Source organism: Cebidichthys violaceus, unplaced genomic scaffold (genome assembly GCF_023349555.1).
Source record: "Cebidichthys violaceus isolate CVI_PGR_0920_01 unplaced genomic scaffold, fCebVio1.0.p SCAF_14, whole genome shotgun sequence".
Lineage (NCBI taxonomy): Eukaryota > Metazoa > Chordata > Actinopteri > Perciformes > Stichaeidae > Cebidichthys > Cebidichthys violaceus.
In genome coordinates this window covers 13,003,921-13,027,079 of record NW_027176307.1, presented here as the reverse complement: position 1 = coordinate 13,027,079, position 23,159 = coordinate 13,003,921, and the positions used below count along the sequence as shown (strand labels likewise).

General features: G+C 42.7%; 1 long non-coding RNA gene across 1 annotated transcript in view; it reads right to left on the bottom strand.

The window, feature by feature from the left end:
- Positions 1-2,447: 2,447 nt before the first annotated feature.
- Positions 2,448-23,159, bottom strand: part of LOC137870834 (uncharacterized) — a 38,761-nt gene continuing 18,049 nt past the window's right edge. The window contains exon 3 of the long non-coding RNA XR_011102752.1: positions 2,448-2,562. This is a non-coding gene — a long non-coding RNA (uncharacterized lncRNA). The remainder of the gene's footprint in view (positions 2,563-23,159) is intronic.

Here is a 23,159-nt window from a genome sequence, read left to right as displayed (position 1 = left end):
ACATCGGTCAGATGTTTGTGAGTGGCCTTTAATTCAGCGTTCTGTGGCTGACTCTCAGTCGAGGTATATACATTGTAAGTACGATACCATCAAATAAAAAGCTTGATTTTGATCACTAAAAGGCATTTTGAAAAGCAGATTTTGACGCGTAATGGAAAAACTGTGTATTTTTGGCACCACTATAAAACAAGATACTGTAACTTTGATGTAAAGTTGATACTACTGTCACGATTTAAGCCTAATATTGGCAGCTTTTCGGTAAGACATATTTATTCCTGAGGTTAAAAATAGTTCGACTTTTTCCTGCTGCGAGCTGATGTTTACCTTCCATGATTACAGTTGAATTTGTCATAGTGCTAAATCTCTGTCTTTATGGGGCTATGAATTGGTAAGCTCTCTAATTTACCATTAAAGTCATATTATTTGACGTGTTAACATCCTATTGATACTGGATCAATTCAGTTTTTGTGCGCCTGCCAAATAAGGATGAACACATACTGTCTGAAACACTGAGCAGAATTAATATCTCTATATCTAGATAAAGATACGATCAGCTACGTCAAGACGATATTGAAATGCCTTTAATGCAAAGAGGAAAGTCTACTTCACCTCTAAACCTCCTCTAATAGTTACATGCTTAACTATGTGTACATATTTTCCATAACTCTACCTATTAACATATAACTTGACATCATACGCACAATATGTTTACAGATTTTCAGATCAGAAAGTATTTAACACGTTTGCTTGTAAGATTTGTAGCGTGGAATCCCCATATTAACAGGAATATATTGTGCTGATTCTATTAAATATTACATTATTTCTACTGCAGATGGATCACCGCAGTCACTACAGAAATCCACTCTGATTGCAGTTACATCCTTTGACCTCAAGGGGGTAGTATGCACACATTGTTGATATGGGTGAAGCGGTTTCTGTTCCACACTGACAAAAGATTGATATTTTCAATATATGATGTTTACTATAAGGCTCGATAAGAGGGAAAATGGCCATGATTCACCCAGTTGAAGAGCACAACAATAATAAATACCATAAACAGTGTAAATAAATAACAGGTGCATGGTGAGGGGAACAAAAGGTTTGCAATGATGCTACAGAGCCTACAAATAACTGTCTCGGTGGATGGTGGTACGTTAGTGTTTATGGTTAAAACACAGAGCGTGCATCTGTTTTTATGTATGTGCAAAAAGGAAGAAAACAGTAGGAGTCATTCTGTTTGTAGCCATTCATTTGTCGGTTTCCTTTCAGAAATTCTGCAAAAGATAACTCAGATATACCTTGTAACTGCGCCGGTATGAAGCATCTTTTCGTGTCGCTGTCTGAACAACACATCTACTGTAGATGTACGGTAGCAAGATCTAGCATGAATTAAATCAATAACCTTTGTGTTGTTTATCAGTGAAACCATTGTAAGTACAGGAGGACATTCAACAAAGCTTTTCAAATCCATTCATTTGCAGGCCTTGAGTTTCCTCATAAACTCTTACATCTATTTACAACAAACACCCTGAGGGATAATTTGATTCATTTTAAAAGTTTAAAGGAAAGAGAGCAACAAGGGGAAAGTGAAAGAGGATCATCAGTTGATGGGTCATTTGTTCTATCAATGTAATAACTAACAAAACTGTGTGCAGGGAACAAACCAGAGAAATAATAGTTCCCCTTCAATGCCAGTCAGGAGTAGACCGGGCCTTGAAGATATCATCCACCCATACATTAGCCAAGCAGCCAGGGAGCAGCTCTTCTCCTGGAGCGTTTTTCCACATTTCCACTCCCCCCTCCTACTCACACCAGTGGAATTAAAGGCTTTCATAATAGAAATCATCCCTCGGTGGCCTTGGTCTACTGTGGATAATGTGTTTTCTGCTCAGAGTCTAATAAGATCCCCTTAAGCCATACGGCAAAGCTGAGTTCACCTGCCTGTACATCGGGCTACGAGAACACGTCTTTCGCTTCATATGGAATATGATTCATGTGATGCAGGCAGAGCACCTCTGGGTTGCTCTGTCAGAGTAGATCATAGGTCAGCAGTTCCACCAACATCTGGCAGCAAGAAAGTTGAAACCGTTACCTCGTCCCATAAAACATCCACTTATAACAATGTCTCTTGGGAGGGCAGCAAAAGGTTGGATTAAAGTGTGATATAGCAGGTGGGCCGATCAATAGGGAGTGCGGAATTTCACACAATCATCCTTCTGGTAACATCATGCACGAGGAGCTCGCCATCCAACAGGCTTTGGAACACTTCCAATCCAGAGCTTAGCCTGCAGATCTGTAGTCTCAGAACTAGCCCACGCCTGCCCTGTCAGATCTAATCTCTTGGCTGCATGCCGTGAAATGGGGCTTATTAAGAGTTTAACTGAGATCAGCCCAACCCCGATCACAAGGCATGCAAAGGAAAAGGGAAATCACTCACCTGAAAAATTTCAAAATCAGACGAGCCGGGTGGCATAAGAGGTTGGTATCAGTCACCAGAGGCTTTGCTGTACACCACTACGTGCTCTCTCCCTTCTGTCTCCGAGATGCTTCATCTGTTAACTGCTAATTAGAAACCAAAGAGAAAAGATGGATTTGAAGTTTCTATTGGAACTGGTCCCAGTATGATATCTCGCAGGGCTTAAAAAGGGACAGACTTCTGAGCCACATGCTCCCAAAACTCGTGTCTCCTTGCATTACTCTCACGCTGTCTGTTTGCATTCAAACAATGAGATTCAAGGCTCGGCCTCATTTATACATGTAAAACACTGCATAATGGCTTCACGGCTCTGTCGAGGACATCCGCAGCTCACGATTTACTTCTTTTTATACCTTTAAAATGACTGTTAAAGAAATACAGTTTGTTATAAATGCGGCAGTGAAAGGATATTTCTATTTTTTTTTTCCCAGCCATTATTTCATTTAGTCTGTCTCTAGACTTTATATACAGCCTGGATTTAAAAACGTCGTATAAAAATATGTAGTAAAGAGCAATTACATTGCAGGCTGAATGTAATATTGCCTGAATAATGTTTTTTATCCGAGTTGGTGGCGGGCTCTCTAGGGACGGCAATGTCTGTCTATCAGTCAGTTGGTCAGTCCAATTTGGTCAAGACTGGAATATTTCAGCAATTATTGAATGAATAGCCATGAAATGTTCCACAGATATTCATGGTTCTTAGATGATAAATCCCAAGGATCGTGGTGTCAAGTGAAACGTCTGAACAGCTTATGGATGGATTACTCTCCCCTTTGGATGAATTGATCAACTGTAATAACCCAAGTGATCCTCATCAGGTCAAAAATTCAAAATGTTCTGCGAAACTTCGGTTAATGACCAAATTCCTGCAAACCTACGTTCCCAGCAGCCTCAGCTGCACTTTGTGATTAGTGCTAATGTAGCATGCTAACAAGATGGTGAACACGATCAATATTGTAGGTTACAAGCTAAACAGCGGCATGTCAGCATTGTTATCATGAGCGTGTTAGCGTGGCGACGTTAGCATGGAACCCCATGTGGCCCAGTCAGTCGTGTCAGTGAGTGAGCATGCACAACACTGGAGCCTTGGAGCTGACTCAGGGCCGAACGGATGCATCATTAACGTTATTGATTCCATCTGAGCTTCTCCTGCTGTCTGATGTGAATAGGGTGTATGTCCTGCTCTTTTGCACACCCACAATCCCTTTCACCTGTGTGTGGTTAAAAAAAAACAACAACATAGCACTTCATTCACGGGAAAGAGGTCGCCTGCACTTACAGTTTCCAACAAAAAGCACTTGTGTGTCAACTTTAACATGCACAGCTCATGTAACAACAACAAAAGATACACTGTACGTATCCCAACACACACACACACACACACACACACACACACACACACACACACACACACACACACACACACACACACACACACACACACACACACACACACACACACACACACACACACACACACACACCTGCCCCTGAAGAGATGTTGTCTCACCCCTCCATCCAGCGATCTTTCCCCGGCCGTACAGCCTGAGATCAAGGCCCCGTCTCACCCAGACGCACACATCACCGACTCAAGGATCCATCACCGGCTTGTATTTGTGTTTACCGACCTTGGTATGAGCTACGCGCTCATGTTCACCAGTGTAACATGCTTCAATAAAAACTCCAGCAATTCTCAACGGGACACCCCAGGATGGATGTGGTCGATGCGTGGTGATAGTGAAGGGAATGCTGATTGCAGAGAGGTTTTTGAGTCAGAAGCAGAACTAAGTGACAGTGAAAGGCATATGTCAAGACTGCATGGTTTGGATTATGAGCTTTCTTCTCAGCTTAATTTGATTTGAATGCCACACAGCATGATGGAAAGCTAGTATTTTTGATTTCACGAAACGGAGGACGACGAGCTGTTGCACACATTTATTACTTTGGATCTTACCGTTGTTTTTAATATTTTTGTTCATCATTTGAAAATATAATAATTTCGGTGGCTGAATATATTTCACGGTGAGACAGACTGACATGTTGGCAATACCCAGTTTCATCTAGCGGCGCGCGTCCAAAAGGGATTCACTGCCTGCATCAGCCTTCATTAAATCCATGCCAGGATACCCAACGCGGCCTGGCACTAACCTCCTGTTGCACTCAAAAACAGTCAAACATTCAAGCAAAAATATTTTTTCCTCTATTATGAAAAAAGATGTCCTTGTCTTTTCAGGGTGTCAAATAAAACACAGAGCAAGTTCGCTTTACTTACGCTGTGTTTTAAAACTTGGAATGTAACAATTTTTTGTCCCATTTCTTCAAAGATTGGATTGCATTTTAGAGCAATCCCTTTCTTTAAAAAAAGAACACAAACACGCACCGTGCGCGAGGTTTTTGTTGTGTAATTGAAAATGGGTTTGAGTTCAGTGGATGGAATTCCATCTTTTTTTCCCTTCAGTTCCATCACCGGGGTTGAGCAGGTTTCACCGTGGCTGCCATTTAAAATACATCATGATTGCGGAGAGAAGACTTATTGACAACAGAACATGTTTCTTATTCTTAGTATTTATGAAACACCTTCTGAAGGTGATTTTTCTAAAAAGGCAGCATCTCTCCTCTTAGAGCTCAAGCATAACAGGAAAGATGGGTGAACATGTGACAGATGGTGTCATGGAAGCCATGAACCCATTATGTTGTTTGCAAATACTGCTATTTACCTACTCTGAGCGCAGATTTCTGTTGTTTTTTTTCCCCCCTGAGTGCACATGCATGTGCTTGAATACACCCTGGAGAGGGATGACTGGGGGAGAGAGGCCATTTGAAAGGTTGGAGTGCTGTGTGTTAAATCCTGTGTATGCTCAGGGTGCACACCTGGTGCCGAACCGCGGGACATTAAAGCACAACAGCAAAAAAGGTGACCGGCCTTTTTTTTTTTTTATTTGAATGTGCTGCTTTCCTGCCTTGTCCTCTCCAGCCAGCTGAGCCACTCAGGCTCAGAGTTTGATCAGTATGTGAAGCCTGACACGGACAAGGCACCATGCAATGAACATGAAAGGCTCAACAAACACATACACACACACTTATTCACTCAGGCAAACACACGCACCTATCCACACACACTTTTTCTTTTATGCGTCTGCCTCTCACACTCTCTCATTCCTTCGTTATGTTCGAAAAAAGGCTCAAAAACACAACCTATACGATTCTCACACACACACACACACACACACACACACACACACACACACACACACACACACACACACACACACACACACACACACACACACACACACAGTAGCCCCCCCCCCCCCCCCCGCTCCGCACTTCTCATTCGCTCTCACAATCCCATTCATCTCAATAACGGAGAAGACAAAGAGTGCCAGTCCCAGATTGTCTCTGGCACTTCGTCTCTCTGACGAAATTCACGAAGGGTCTACTTTTAAAGAGGAGGAGGAGGAGGAGAGAAAGGTCATGTTTGAATAATGAATCGGTGCGGGGAATGAACTACAGCCCCGGTGTGCGTCTGAGTTTTTCCAAATGTTCTTCAGGTGGGCAAGGCAGTGACCACAGGTTCAATGAGCGTTAGAGACGCTCGAGTTAAACCTCCCATCTAAGAGAATATGTTGCTCAAACAAGTAACAAGGGAGAGTATGAATGGATGAACAAACACTTCTCTAGCTTTAAAACGTGTATTATTTATGCCATGTCAAGGCCTACATACATGCCAAACCCCCAAAAAATTAAAATAGAGAGTAGAGAGAGAATAGAGGGTGATGGCAATGACAATGATGATGATGAGGATGACTGTGATATTATGGCATTGTTCACTGGTATTAGTAGAAGGTCACACTCTGTCCTGGCAAAAGAAAAAAAAAGCCATTATCTGGAAGGGTGAGATGGTCCACGGGGGCTCAGGGCTCATCAGTGGAAAGGACAGAGAGGCTGCAGACGACAGATACAGTAGGCAGGCCGAGGTGTCCCACGACGGCAATAACAACCAATACAGGTGGAGATGGGTGCCATTAGGAATGGGCAGAGCTATCTGGCATCCTCTTTTTTTTTTCTCTCACAGGCCGAGACAATGCGATTCATTTAGTGCGGTGTTATAGATTGTTCCTCGACATCTTGTGTTAAAGCTGCGGCGGGTTGAAAAAAATCGTATTTCTATGAATGCGCAGCCATATATGCAGCCCACAAATATCGTTACTGTCAGTTCTAACGAATTCTTCTTCTGGTGGCCAATATGATCACAATATTTTGACGTTTAATTATTGATGGTTACATGAAGATTTGTTGCTAAATTGCCCCGAAGTAAAAACTGCTATGTAGGCAAGTGAGCCTTTAAAGCTGCATTAAAATATTGTTTGGCCACTTGGGGGCAGTGCAACAAGCTTTAAACACTCATATTATCACCTTACTAAGTTGATAGGACAAGCATGTTAGCAAACAGCTGGCTCTATATACATCCACCACGCACATAATAATTATTACCTTTCAATTGGAATTATTTTTGGTCACCTGGCAATTGCAATTTTAATATTCAATGTCCTTTTAGCTTTGGACTGATCGCCACGTGAGTAAAACGTGTGGTTCTCCAGCAGCTAAATGCTCGTTAACTTTGTAAGTCTGGGCATGCAGAGTACAGTCTGTTTCATCAGGGCTGCTAGCAGCCGCGTGCTGCGTCTGGAAATGAGGTCGAGAGCAGCAAGAGCGGAAATATCGACGGTGCAACTGGTGCAGCTACACAGGGGCCCAAACGATGTCAGGGGCCAATAAATTGCCTTCCCGACTGTGTCCTAGCAGCAATCGAGTGTCCGAGAACAACATTGGACGCTCTCTGTCCACACTGAATCTCTTTTTTGCGCTTATGTTACGTCATGGAAACAAACTAACTAGGCTACCTTTCAGCTGTGCGCCCGTGGGCCTACAGGCTTTCTCTCTGTTATTATGAAGTATGATCAGGGATTTAAAGCAATGTAACTGTTACCTCATGTATGTTGAAAAACGTGCGTCTATACTGTAGTGTCTGCTGCGCCTCTGATAACTTTTGGCCGCCGAGTCCAGGACAGGCTGTCGAATTAACATTGATACATTTGCCGCTTTGGCTGCTGTCCGTGGTGCTGATCAAAGGCTGGTTTGCAGGATAGGAGTTGCATGATGAGCCTGTCCATGGTGGAAGAGCAATTGTCTGCTTTGCAATTGTCTGGAGTGGTTGTGTGTATCCGTGTGTGTGTGTGTGTGTGTGTGCGCGCTCGTGTTTGGGCCGAGGGCCCGAGGAAAAAAAACGAACGACAACATTGACGCCGTAAAAAAGCCAAAATGGACTGAAAGATGTTTAAAAAGCTTCATAGAAATGAGGAGAACTGAAGAATTTGATGATGATTTTATTTGGGTTTGCCACAAAGAGTGACACCTTTCACATTACAGGAAGTCCTTTTATTCCTTGTTAATGTAGAAATATGGGTTAGATCAGCTTTTAAAGGCATACAGCCACTCAGCGAAGATGGGAATCTTTTCATCACCTTCATTCTCTACTCTAGATTCAACACTGGAACATCTATGAGTCATTAAGGTCCCATGATGCATCTCACTTAACTATCTATCATAACAGTATGTTGGAGTTTAATAAACAGCATACACTTAAGGGGCCTAAGTATGAAAATGGTTTAATCAGCAATCTGCAGAATCGAGTGGTGGCCTCCAGTGGACAAGAGCATCTGCTGAGGAGTGAGTGATTCTCTACATAAAAATGAATGAAAATATAAACAGAGGCAGGGGGAAAATGTGTATGTGGTGGTGCCTTCAGGCTCAGGCCAGGATATCATTTACGCACTGACAGGAGTTATATATTGTGTGCATTAACTATCCGTTTGATCACGCTGAGGCTGGCGCTTTTGCAGGTGAAAATAACGGCTTACAACATGCTGCACACGTAGAGTTTCCGCAAAGTAGCAGGTGAAATCATCAGCTATTTGTCTTTAACTGCTTGTCTTTGCATGATCCTGTACAGCGGTATCAGAGTAATAAAGTGGAATGATGCAATTTTATGTGCAAAACCTCCCCTGAAGGAATATAAAGTGAAGGCAGGATGGAGTTCTGCTTTTAAGGCTTGAACCTGCTCCCTGGTGATACTGCATTCAGCAAGACAAGACTACAGCTCATCCTAATTATTTCTAACTGATGGGCCAATCCATCAAGAGAGACAGTCTGAACAAGGGAAGGGAGGAGGAGGAGGAGTAGGTGGAGGGAAACAGGGAAGGACGGTAAGAACTCATGCTGAGGCTCGACCGCTCTTCCTCTGTGCGATCTCTCCTTTCTGTGTTTTTATTCCTCTTGTTCCTTTTCTTTTTTTTTTTTAATCATTCCCCTTTCACATCTCTTATTGCTTTCTCACTTTCCAACAGTCGCCTCGCACTTTCCACCAGAAAACACACCCTCTTCTGTGGCTACTGTACGGCGTATATATATGGAAAGGTGCGGGGTGAGCCGATAACACAAGCACATGGGGTAGTCATCGCCATAGTTTATGATGCACAGGCAAGCGTTCACAGAACCTATTTAGCTTTATTCCTCATATGAGGATTCCATGACAAATGTCCGTAGTCCAGGCACATTGGGTCATTAAATTTAGATTTATAAGATTGATATCAATACTTATCAAAACACTAACGCCCCCTTACGCCATCAAAGGCCCTAGGCGCCTATTCTCCCCTCATGAAGAGAGAGACAAATGGACCCAGAGAATGGACAAGAGCGAGAGAAAGAGAAGGAGATAGATAGAGGGGGGGAAAAAAATGTCCTCAGCCACAGCGGCTGAGTGCGATTCACCATCGCGGCCTTAGCTGACGTCTCCTGATAACAATGGTAAGGGATTAATCAGTATTCCATGCATAGCTTAGGGCTGCACTAGTCCTTTATCACAGCAGCAACTGCGGCCTCCTCTAAAGGTAAGGTTAAAATGGAGATTACGCTTTGTTCCCGCTCACCTCCTCTAATGAACCTTATCTCCCCTCGCTACACATCTCTTCATTCTGTTTCGCTCACACAGAATAACACACCTCCTGCACCCTTTTCCCCCCTCTCTGGAGGAAAACAGAGAAAAGCTCTTTGTTTTCTGTGTCTTTTTTTTTTTTCAAGTGCAACGGGCCAGTCACCCTGTTGTCTCCTTCATTTCCGCTTTCAGTCATTCACATCGAAGCATTAACACTTCTCCACTGCTTAGAGGCATTCCTGTCCAATGTCTAAACAATGTGTGAAAGTCCCTGACCATGGACTCATTTGCTCATAATGTTTACGAATTACTTACTGCTTTCATCCTAAAAGCAAAAGGCAAATTCATTTCTGCCAACCAGCACAGACACTAATGTCTACACTGGAGAAGAAAATCTATTTAAAATCGGACTAATTCAAACATGCTGTTGCGAGTTCAACGCTATCCGTCTCATACGCAAAGCAACAAACCAAATTGTGGGCAAAAGTAATGCAGATATGATAGAAAATGACACAGCAAAGACCTACAGTTAAAAGAATGTGCTCATGTTTTAAAGCATGTGCCGCCAATTTAACCTCAAACATTTCTTAGAAGTGGGAGTTTGATCAACCTGTTTAAAATGCGGACGGTTAGAGATTTACGTATCAAACTAAGTCGGTTTGCGCCACACAGACTGATGCTAACGGCTAATTCTCAAGTAGAAATAAGTTCTTACAACATCTTGACACCCAATACCTGCAAAGTGTAACATTTGATCAAAAATGCTCTTTGATAATGATGTAATCTGGGAAGACTTTAAATTACAAGATACCTTAAATAGGAAAACAAACAAACAAACATGCTAATAACGTCAGGCAAAAAGAAAATAGTTTCAGTTAGGTTAGCATGATCGTATATTCCCACTCATCACTACAAATGCAAATGACGTGTCTATATTCTCCACGTACACAATAACAAACAAAACAGATTTACATTATGTGACGCTACAGTGACTTTCTGTTTGCATCAATGATGCATGTATGGCTGTGACAAGCACTCTTTCAAAAGGCCATTCACTACATCGATCACAAGAGGCGTAAAGAAGGGTAATTTCACAGTGTGCTCAAATATTAGAGCACGATGTCCCCAAATTTCTATCATTGGGCTCAAATGTTAAAAATGTTCTCGCCTTTTTAGAGGCTTTATACAACCTTCTTATTTCTCAAAATGAGAGTGCTGCTGAGGGCCAACTCGATGAATAATGAGGCAGTTTGGGACAATTTTAGCTTTTACCTGTCTGCTTTTCAAAGGCATTGGTTTCCCTTCCAAGAGTTCCATCCCAATGTATTCATTGTTTCGCCATTCAACTGAAGAATTCTCCTCATCAGTCTCTACACCGCATTCATGTCGACTCTTTACCGAATGCAGTGGCTGCTGATTTTAGGGAATAACAGCAGGGCCATGCATCACAAGCGACAACATCGGGCGTGATGCGAATAAAACGTTGAAGCAAAAAACAGAGGAGGAACTGGGAAAATGCTGGAACGGATATTTCTTTCTATATAGTTGTTTTTTTTAACCCTTTCCTGCATAGTAGTCACTCCAGTGGGCAGCTATTTAAAAGCTGTTTTTTCTTGCATATGCATGTGTTTTGATTGCATAATTGCACATCAGCCACCACAGTGGACCCCATTGCCTCATGCCATATATTACCGCCCATTGACCAGCCGCTGTAAGTGCAAGACAAACACCTAAAAACCAAGATGACTGCCGGGCGACCAGAAACACTGAGCTACTCACCTCTGCCAATCCTTCTATAGGTAAATACAATTTGGTAACATCAAATAATAACTAAGGAGCATTGCAATTTAAATTTGGACATCATATGTTGCTGTTTTGTTTGAGCAACAAAAAATATTTGTAAGTATTTTTGTAGAAAATGTTTATTGAAAAATCATTTAGTTCAACAGGAGGTAGGGAGGGGCCGAGGAGTCAAGAGCAAGGAGCTGAATGAAGGAGGGAGTGTGTGTGTGTGTGTGTGTGTGTGTGTGTGTGTGTGTGTGTTTTGAACAGTAAGCTATTCGCTTAGAAATGTTAAAATATGGGAACACACTAGTTTAACAGAATTCAAAATATATAGTATATATTTATATATATATATAGTTTTGACAGAGTATTTCATGTTTTCGGACATATTTCTTCAGTGCTGTCCACAGTGGACATGTGAACAACTTCCAGAAAAACGCATGTTTAAGAATTTAAGTACTTTTGTCTTCATGTTTATAGAGGAATAAAAACCTTTCTGACTGAGGTTGTCATCATTTAAGCATGGAAGGGTTGAATCACCAGCCTTTGATATTACATTTACTGAACTATATCTGCAACTCCACTGTTCAAATTGTTACCATTTTAAAGAAATGCATCTGTCTTATATTTACCAGGACTTTCCTGCGCTTCCAAGACATTCTACAGGTTGATGTGGTGTACCTGTTAGCAACAAATTGCCTATTCACACATCACACAAATACAGGGCGATATTAGCATTCAGGCATGTTTCTGGCCATCTGATGAATCTTGATGGCTCGTGTTCACCAGCTAGTCTGTCTGCTGTTTTGGTGGTGGTGGGCAGATAACGTACTGTGGGTCTAAAACAAACAACCGCCTGCTACGGCAAGAAATGGTGGCGATGAGAAGCGTTGAGAAAACCGTAAAAGCGAAACAATGAGCTGCAAAATGCTAAGTGGCTAACGCTATTTTTCTGTGGGGTTGTCACTATGAGGGATTCCTTTCACGTCACACACAGTCATTTGATCCATTGTTATGAAAATGCTTTTATAAGTGCAGCTTTAAGGACTGCACTTGCCAATGGATGGAGGAGAAGCTCACTTTTAAAAAAGGGAAGTTCCACCAATTTTACCCAAGTAGTCCATTTACAGGTCTTGGGGAGCTCTTAAGTGCTTACACTTTTCATAAAGCCTTTTGTGGCTCCAGAGGGAGCTGAGTGATAGTCTGATAAATTGCCTCAAGGGATCAGATGATGTAACTTGAGGCAGAGTCGGTGGGAGCTGAAGACTACACATTTCAAAATTGAAACGTATCCTGATGGTGGATCTGTCGCGATGGTAAATGGTTTAAGTATTTTTCCTCCAGCTCCCTCTGTTCTGTTCCTGCAGTCACCGTTTTTACCGCCAGACTCTATTCTGGCATCATCAATGAGCACATCTGATCCTATTTCAATTCCTAACCTTTCTGTTTCGTCTGTCTTCACAGGGTATCAACCTAGTTCCCTTTTTGTGCGGCTGAAATGTAGATCTCAGGATCCAATTTGCATAAAAAAAAAAAAAAAAAAAAGGTAAAAAAAAAAATAGTTGCTTCGGCTTCAAGGGACATATCTTTCGTACATGCACTATTGTTCACAGCAAATCTCTACAAAAAAAAAGCTCAAGTCATTTCTCTGCATGAATGGCCTTTCTAAACCAACAGGCTCTAGATGAATTCTAAATCACTCGGTGTGCTTCACTCTCCACACACACTCTCAGAGCACTCAGATCCAGAGCTGGCATGATAAATCTGTATGCACATCTGCCAAACCATCCCCGTCTCCTCTCCACCTCTCTCCCTGTCCTACCCCCCCTCCCCCCCCTCCCTTCCTCCATCTCTCAGGCCCAGACTCATTTGATTTGGGGTGTAATTGCGGGTGCAGATCTGTGGCAGGGTGTGGAGAGGAGCGATTGCTGTGCTCCGCTGAGTGCTGAGGATGAGATACAAGAGAACAGTGCCCAGGAGAGTCCATGCTGCTGTAGCTGGTTACCTAGACTCACACCTAGCTCCAAGCGCACTACAGTGCCAACGGGAAGCCGAGGTTGGCTTTGCCAGTTTAAGTCTTTCTGTCTTTGCTTTGCTCCCTCTTGTTCTCTCTCTCTTTCACACTTGACTCTCTCCCTTGTGGCAGCTTCTTCTTATCCCCCCCCCCCCCCCCTCCTGTCTGGCTCTCATTTTCTCTCTCCCTGCTTTTGACTCTCTTCATCTATCATATGGATCCTATACCTAAAATAAAACATCTCTCTCTCTCTCTTCCACACTCTTTCCACAAGCATGCATTTTCAATTCGTTGTGGACTTAGTTCCTGCAGATTTATCCTTGCTTGGGCTCGAGTTACCAATTACCACGCTAGGTGCCCTCACACTTTCGATTTCACAATCACTTGGCTCGAATAGTAAACCCAAATATGTGTGAATGCATATTGCAGACGAACAGCGGGATGTTGCCGCGTGACGCCTTCGCGCGCAGCCCATCAGGGAATCAGTCGACCTCGAACGCCGGGAACAGTTCGCAGGAAAAGCCCACTTGTTTTTAGACAGACCAGCTGTGCGGCTTCTCCATTCTAAACAAGCTGTGTGGCAGTGTGTGTGATGATGTTTCATTTTACTACAGTGGCTACGGCCTCAAAACTGCTACAATGCAACGGTAATCTAGTCCATCAAACTGAATAATTACACCAACAGCCAACTGTTAAAACCCATCAGCCTCCTGTGGTTCCATGCCAACGTATTAAACAGAGGTATACCCTTTAATTATAATCGAGACACATAGAGTGTAAAGTGAAGTGCCTATGGACAGAGGAAAACATTAAGCTAGCTCCCCTGTGAGTTAAGACCGTAGCAATTAAGTCCCAACATGCCACAGTACATAGCAACCGGGTACACTGTGTTATAAGGCTTAATTACATGACATTGACATGCAAAGCCTTTCTCAAATTGGCTCCCATAAGAAATGATCTGGTGCTATGATAAATATTCTGAGTTGAGTCTATTTTGGTGGTGGTGAATATACAGACTCAGCTCCCTGCTCTCCGACGAGGCCTTGAGATCCACACAGGCGAGATTCAGGAGGGAAACGATTTGGGAGTGTAGGAGCAGTTGCTCACTCCAGGCCTTCACAGGACATGATTTATTCAGGAAGTGAGTGGACCAGCGGGCCACGGGGGCCTCCCCTGCCATCATTTAGGTGCATGCGCCTGCGTCATTCATCCTCCCCCTTTATTGATTAATTTATGGCCCTGATTAAATTTTCACAAGTTGCCAATTGTCCTTCACAACGTCTGACTCCCCTGTCGATCTGGAGCCAGTGGGGACGACTGCCCTCCTGGTAATGGGAGAGGAAGACGCCGCTGCTCTGGAACACTTACCCCCTCATCCCAGACATAAAACTGGTCTAAAAAAATACCTTCTCTGAATATTTTACAAATTGCAGCCCATTATAATCGTTCTTTTTTTTGGTTACCCAGTGAGAGATTACTTAAATATTGATGATATGGTAATTCATCAATAATTGTGGACTGCTGGGCTAGCAGCCCACATATGGGCAAAGGAGAGTATCAATTAAGCAGTCAGTCACTTTTGAGTGCAGAGATTCTTCATTAGTTGAAGGTGTTTTGCAGTACGTTGGGCATTCAAAAAAAAAAAAAAAGGGCATTATGAAAACATGGGTATACAATCTCCATAGGACTGAGATGTATCACATTATTTATAAGGAGTTGAAGAAGCTGTGGCAGGAAAAATAATTTAAAAGGTATGCAAATGGTAAGATTTGTTACAATAATTATGCGAGCAGTCATATTTGTTAGATGACGATACAGAGCAGAAAGCTCAAGGAAGAGCTGCGATTTAGGATGTAAACTAGAAGAGAGAATATCTCTGCCTGGTGTGGCTGCAACGACCACTGCTGTGATGTTTGATTGAATGAATATAAACCCCAACTGGCTAACCCCCGATCAAGACAAGCAAGTGTGTCAGCAAAGTGTGTTTTTCACTCACTCCTTTCTCACAACAGATACGCTCTCATTTGGACTCACTTCAGATGAGTGCAGCAGCTTTGTGCCGAGCGTAACCGTGACTTGAAGCACTCACTCATTTAGGCTCAGATGGCCCCCCCTACCTGTTAAAGGTCAGTTAAGAGCAGTGAGTGAGGAGTCAGCACGCAGTCAATGGCGGTATTAAACAGGCGATAAAAAGGTGTTCTGAAAAAAGTGCGAGTCATAAAACTGGCCACCCAAAATATTACGCAGCTTGCTGGAGCAGAATGTGAGATATATGCCGTGGACGGACACAGAGGTGCACACTTAATCACGCACACACAGGAGTGATCGCATGATTCTCCTGGCGGAAATAATTAGAGCCGGATTGAAGGTTGAGTCGCCTTAATACACTTAATGACCACGTTCAAGATAAAATATTGAAAAAAAGATTACAGGTTTGACAAAAAGGCAGAAATAAAAAGTAACGGCTGAATAATCGAACGTTTTGGCTCAGTCACTCTTTTTTCTCTTTCATGTTCCACTGTTCTTAAAGCGATGATATAAAGCAAAAGAAAACCCTCAGGACTACGAGATATCACTTTCATTTCTTTGTAATAATAAAGTCAAACTTACAATTATTGCCACACTTTTCTCTACCCGATTGCCTCACACTCACATGACACTCAAAAAGAGGAATAAAAGCAGCTATGCTAACTCGGCTAGAATCCACAGCGATGGATCAAACTCATTCCTATAACAGTAAGACACTGCGCTGCATTAAGCCGACACATATTTGGATGTGAGTAAAGAGAGTGCTCATTTCTGTGTGTGTGTGTGTGTGTGTGTGTGTGTGTGTGTGTGTGTGTGTGTTGACCCTAATGTGTGTGTGTGAGGTCAGCTGTGGATCAGTCAGTTGTGTTTTCACTGAGCCACAAACGCAGCACAGCATCAACATGTATTATTGAATCTCGCTGCTCATCTTCAGTGAAATTGCTGTTGTGTCACAGCTGGATGTGAAGCGTTTTGTTCCGCTGGATGTGAAGAATTTGCCCAATCTGACACCAGACACTGCGTACCAGCACGGACCTCCCGCAAAACAACCCAGATGTCCGAGTGGACCGGCAGCCGACTGTCGTCCAACATTTATTCAAACGGCAGACACAAAAATGAGCAAGTATTTTATATTCTATGTCAGCCATATATACAAAACACCAGGATTGGGGATTAAAGAATGGATTTCCATCTAATTCTGCTCAACTTGGTGCTGGAAAATATTTACACCATGAACAAACTTAACAAGGAAATGATGTGACGGCCTAACGTGAAGCTTACACCCTAACAATGTGAGTAATGACTCAATGATTACGATATTTAAGAGTTATCCTAATCATCAGGATGCAATAATTCTCAATATCTGTCAGTAAAGTTATCTGTCAAATTCAGTTAATTAAATGGAATTATACAATTTTGGATAAGATATGATGACCAAGAGCATGATGGAGTCGCTTTGTTGTTATGGAAAAAAAAAAAAATGTCGGTATCAACTCCAACCCCATTATAACCGTGTACAGCAAGAATCTCCTTAAATCCGCATGATATTTTTGACCCCTTCAGGGCAACGTAAGGTGTAAAAATATGATGTGGCAAACATGTCATCAAACAGTTACCAATCTACACATCCAGCAGGTAAAAAGCAACCCTAGCATTTCATTTAGACTCGTGTGTCTGGCTGAGGTCCAATATTTACTCTCTTTTTTTTTTTATAGCTCCGTTCTGTTTGCCGACATCTCTTTAGCTGCTGCAGTAAATGCTCCATTTGGGTCACTTGCTGCCTGATGAGTTTGTCTGTTTGCCGATTGAGCTTGGTCACTGAAAACAACAACAACAACCTGCTGCTGCTGGAAACTAAGTTGATGAAAGCCGATTGTGTAGGCCAGAAAACCCAAAATACTAGATAAATAGAATAGAGTAAAAAGCTGCGTGGAGCTGAGGGACTTTTTACTCCACCACAGTCATTTGTTAATATGAAATATGGCCTATAGTGCAGCTTCAATGTTGTCGTCTCATGCATTATATGTGAATCCCAGAAAGACGGATTAATCGCAAGGATTTTGATAAACAAATACACAATCTGAGCATCTGAACTCACTACATGTATGGCAGAGCACAAGTTCCAGCCCAAGTACGTTCAACAACCCGTCTTCTCTTCAGAGACGGCACAGCACGGAAGCTGTCGGACGGGTATTTAATAACTGAAGTGTTACCCAAACCGCAACCCTAAAATTAGTCACCTCGTTCAGTTGCCATGGAGAGTATCAGACAGGGCTTTGTCTGTGTGTCAGGGAGAAGCATAAATCCCACAGCCCTGCGATAAAAGCCGCTAGATTAGAAACAGGGGAATGTGCTGAATGCATCTTTTCTATCTCGATCTCTAATTGTTCTCTACTCACTTTGTTGTTATGTCCTTTTTCTCACTGCTCTCATTCCGATTTCTCTTTCTTTACTACCTGCCTGGAGGGGAAATGGACTCTTCTCACTGCCATTCTGAAATCAGACCGCCACATTCTCTGTGTCATCGTGTCCTCCGGTATGAGCATTACTTGTCTTTTCCTGTTTCTCATCTCCTCTATTACATTGGCACTTTTTTTTTTTTTTTTGGGGATTCTCATTTTCACACCTTATTTTCTTCCTCTTTTGTTATCCTCACTCTTTTTTTTCTTCTTCTCTCCCTTCCTCCCCCACTCTCTCTCAGACTTAGGGTTGCATGGCATTGCCCCCGTGTGAAGGCACCATCCCACTGTAAACGAATGGGTCTGTCACACCGCAAACAATCTGCATTCATCATGTCTTATCTGCCCGGGTCTCTACGGCAGCAGTCATGATACCCGGGCAGAGCGAGTGTGTCTGGGCCGGTGGCGCGGAGGGTCAAGGTCTACGGCTCAGGGAAATAGCGCGCCGGCTCAAGGCTTATTTGGTGTTGGATTTAAGCATCAGGCTGTGGAGGAGGGGGACAGGTGGTTTGACTTATCCTTGATCCAGGATAACGTTCTTTCGGGTTTTTTTTCTTCTTATTTGTTAAGGGATGGTTTGCTGACCTTGCATGCTCTTTTCCAGCAATGTACGGCTTCGGATTCATATAGCTGCAGCACACATATTAACATCTGGCAGGATAATAGGATAACCAGAGTCTCAAACCTAAACATAAACAGGTTTAAGTGCCTTGCATGAGGGCTTATCATAATTAATTGTTGAGATGAGCGAGGAGAGAGCGCTGGTTAATCACTTACCCCACCCTGAATTTCTCCTCCAGTTGCAGGATTCGCACTAGAGCATTTTCATTCACATCTTGTTTAAAAATCAGGCTGCATTGAGGTTACAGATAAAAAGAAATGCATAGAAAACATTTTTTCTGAAACGCTTGGACTCACACTGAGTCACAGCGTGTGTCAAATCAGTGTTTACAGCAGCCAATTTTGAGGTAAAATAATTTTTCCAGCGAAGCGTTATACATCAAACAACTCTTATATGGGGAGAGCCGGTGATCAAAGTCATTACGACAGACAGAAACATGCAAACTATTCCTGTGTCAAAAACACTTGTCAATATCAACTGATAGAGTTTCAGTGGATTTCATTGGATCCACTAAAGCAGGGGACACTAATAGGCGGACCGCGGTCCGGATCCGGACCCAGACGCCGTTGCATCCGGACCCTGGACCTAAAACCGATAGATAATTGAGAATTATATATATATATATATATATATATATATATATATATATATATATATATATATATATATATATATATATATATATATATATATATATATATATATATATATATATATACACACACACACACACACACACACACACACACACACACACACACACACACACACACATACGGCACTAAATAACGCAAGTTGGATATTATTGTGATGTTCCGGACCTTTACACGAGGAGATTTTCTCAATCTGGACCTTTTGCACTAAAGTGTTGGGACCTGATGTGAATTTGGAACTCATGGCCCATGCTGTGCCGTAATGGTGCAGATGAACAGAAATCATGAAAAATCGGAACAACGAAAAACATTTTTTCTGATCTTTCAATGCATAATTCATCAAGATGCAGTCTGCGGAGCTGTTCTGGCAATAAACTCTCGACTGAATTTTGGCATCTAACTGGCCTTGAAACGCTAATGACGTCATGAAGAGTGTTTATGAGCGCCGTGTTTGGAGGCTAAATTGAATGATAGCGCTGGTTTGAAGGTCAGAGCTGCGGCGCTGACCGAGCAACAGAGTCGCTGACTCCACCTGCTGCCTGGCAGACCTCTGGGCTACCTATCACTCACTGGCCCGGCGAACGGCCGCACCCTGGGTGACTGGACTGCACCTCCTAGCTATAGCCACTCGATCACTGAAGACAGCACTCGCGGGAGCGTGGGCAGAGGGCATGTTGGAGGTTGCATTCAAGTGCACGGCCCAACTGTTTCATCTGGGGACGGGCGTGGGGGGAGGAGAGAGGCCAAAGGTCACGTGGACATTTTGTTTGACTGACTGGATGCGTGATGGGACTCTGCAGTGAACATTGAGCGTTTTCGGAAGATAACTGTTGGTGTAATAATTAGAAATACTGTGATTGATGTCTGCAGCTGACCACGGACACATATGTTTATGTTTATTCAATTACTAATAATAATTAAACCCGAGCAGACTGCAGTTGTGCCTGCATGCTGTCTAATTAAAGTCTCATCTCTATGTTCTTTCTTGAAGTCACCCATCGCTCAAACGAAAAGGCAGCTGTGTGTGTTGGGGAGCAGAACAAAAAAAATAAATCTCTCCACAATTGTACATTCTGCAAATCAACTTTCATTTCCCCCTCTTTTGCACCCGAGTGAATTATATATAATAACCTTGAAGTACCAAGCAGGAGTTAATATAAGTGCACTGGTTGTGCTGTGATTTTTTTTCTTATGTTCTTTTTCATTATTCAAATTGCTTCAAGGGAAGTTTGTCGCTGCGGGGGGGGGGGGGGGGGGGGGGTCATGCAACACCACACCAGGAGAATCTGGTTCCCAGCTTGCGAGGACACGCACAAGTTAATGAGCACCTTGAACAGTGTTCCTCTAAACAAATTGAGTTAACCTGCTTTTTAATTCAATTCGGCCTTTGATTGAGTTTTTTTTAACGCCGGGTGTATATACAGCTGCATGCGCATAGCTTGAAAAGAAAATGCCTCCTTTTGTAATTTTGGCTCATTCTGCTCCCTGCTGTGATGCGAGTGGATTCGCCGAGCAATTAATACAGATAATAGTAATGACCACGAGAGTTTCTCCCTGCACTTGAGGTGGCATTTAAATGTTTTGTATCACTTCATATTAGCATTAGCGTATCAGTTCTTTGCATTAGCATCTATAATTAGGAAAAGCACCATGAGGGACAATATGTAAAAGCAGTGGCCTTTAACATTTAACCCTCAACAAGCTCCTCCTAAAGCTCATGTGGACCGGCTGAGGCACTCGACAGTGAAATCCACCATTCCTGACAGATAGGGACACTGCTCCACTAATTCATATTTAATTGTGTGAGCCATTACGATGCTGGAATATTTCAATTACATACGTGCATTATACTTTCCTTGGAGGAACAGCTCTGTGTTTGATTGGATTCCTTATAATTACTGTAAAATTAATCTTAATTGTTGTATCCAGTCCTAAAATAAAATGGCATATATTTTGTGCTCCCTGCAGAGAGGTGCATTTTCATTTGGATTCGAAACATTGCAATCAGACTATATTTGGCTAAATTAATGAAATGGAGTCCATCTAGATAACTTTGTTCAAGCAAAAGCATGAAGACAGTAAGTGCTCTATTAACCCACTTTGCAGTAGAATCAAGCCCAGTGGAAATCTCATCACTGAGGGGTAAAGTCGCAAACTAAAGTGGGTGGATTTGAACGTAAAAAAAATGGAACTCGTAACCTTTTGTTTTACAAACTTGAGACGGCGGTTTCAGACAAATCCTAATTGGCCATGTTGTTTCTCCATCCACACCTTGTCAAGAACATTATTGGTGTCACAGTAGCCTGAACATTGGAAATACTGTATATGCACCTCTCTCTCTTTCCCTCCGTCTCTCTGCCTCCATCAATGGCTTCTGTTGGCCGGATGGATCCAGCAGGTTCCGCTGGGTAGAGATGAGCTTCCCCTATTCGGAAATCAGGAGACACAGCCGCCTCATAATTAGATTTGCTTTCTGTGTGGCGGCAGTCCCTTCAATCTAATCTATTTATGCATTCCCTCTTTCAGGCCTCATTGAGATTCTATCGCCTTGTATTTGTACCCCGCCTGTCAAAACGGCCTTCTTTTCTTCACAATTTTGGGCTCATTTCACTGGCGGAGATGGGCGATGATTGCCCGCTGGTCTCATCGCAAATGCAATGTGCTGGAACTTAAGAGGCTTCTCTTCTCTTCTCTCTCTCTCACTTCTTTTCTGTTTAAAAGGCTGGAGAGAGACTGTGTGTGTGTGTGTGTGTGTGTGTGTGTGTGTGCAGGTTTGTTTGGCAGGATGAGACATATGCTTGGCTGTGGGATGTGTTTGTGTTTTTGTGCATGTGCGCTCATGTCCTTCTGTCTCGTATTGATGTGGGCATCAATAAATAGTATGTAAGTGTGTGTGTGTGTGTGTGTGTGTGTGTGTGTGTGTGTGTGTGTGTGTGTGTGTGTGTGTGGCTGAGGTGTAGGGCGGTGGTGGAGGCAGGGAGGAGAGGGAGAAGCTGGAGTGTTAAAGTAAGATTAACTTTATTGATCCCATGAAGGGATAATTGGTTACTGTAGGAGCAAATATTAGGCTATGGATAGAAATGCAATACACAGAACCTGAGGATGTGTGCCATCCTACCAAAATAGGTCTTTTCTCGGCTTAAATTAATTCTCATATCACATACTCTTATATTTCTCTGAATGGCAGTTTTCCACCCCAGTATGTCACCCCCCCCACCCGATCACTCAAATGAACATAAAGTTAGCCTGCGTAACTTTTAATATACAGTCACTGTGGCCACAAGTGACAAAAGCATCCTGCTAAAAGCTAAAACATTGTGTCGGAGCAGCATGGGTGGAGAAAGGTCACAAAGTCCGTTGTACAGCGATGGATTTGAATTTGAATGTGAAAATGGGACTGGTAACCTTTTGTTTTACCAGCGTGAGACAGCAGACAAATCCTAATTGGCCGTGTTGTTTCTCCATCTCGACCGTGTCAAGAACATTATGGGTAGCGGCAGGGAGGGGAGGGAGAAGCCGGAGTGTTGAAGTAAGATCAACTTCAACGATCCCTGGGAAGGATAATTGGTTACTGTAGGAGCAAACAATAGCTGTGGATGAAAATGCAATAAACCGAACCTGAAGATGAATGCCCAAAATAGATGCCAGCTTGGCTTCTCAAACCACAGATTGTTGTATTTCTCATTTTAGCCACAAGCATGAAGCTAAAACGTTGTGTAACAGTAGCCCAGGTAGAGAAAGGTCATCAAGTCGCTTATTCTGCAACGTCTGTCACACACTAATGTCTGGATACAGTTTGCTTATTTTAGCAACATTATATTAACAACTAGGCGTGTTTTTTTTGCTTTATAAACTTTTCATTTCTTAGAGGAATAATGAGTTATTTCATCTCTCAGAAGTTACATCGTCTTGTTTTAAGCAGGCTTTTTTTATTTACACACTGCCAATTTGGGGTTATGCAAATAGAAAGTGATTTGCCAAATGACAAGCATTGTTATCTACTAGCATTATCAGACTTACAGGTAGCAGAGTTTGTGATTGAAGATGCACATAGACTAGTGTGTGTGTGTGTGTGTGTGTGTGTGTGTGTGTGTGTCTTGTGTGTAGCTGTGTGGCTATGTGCATGTT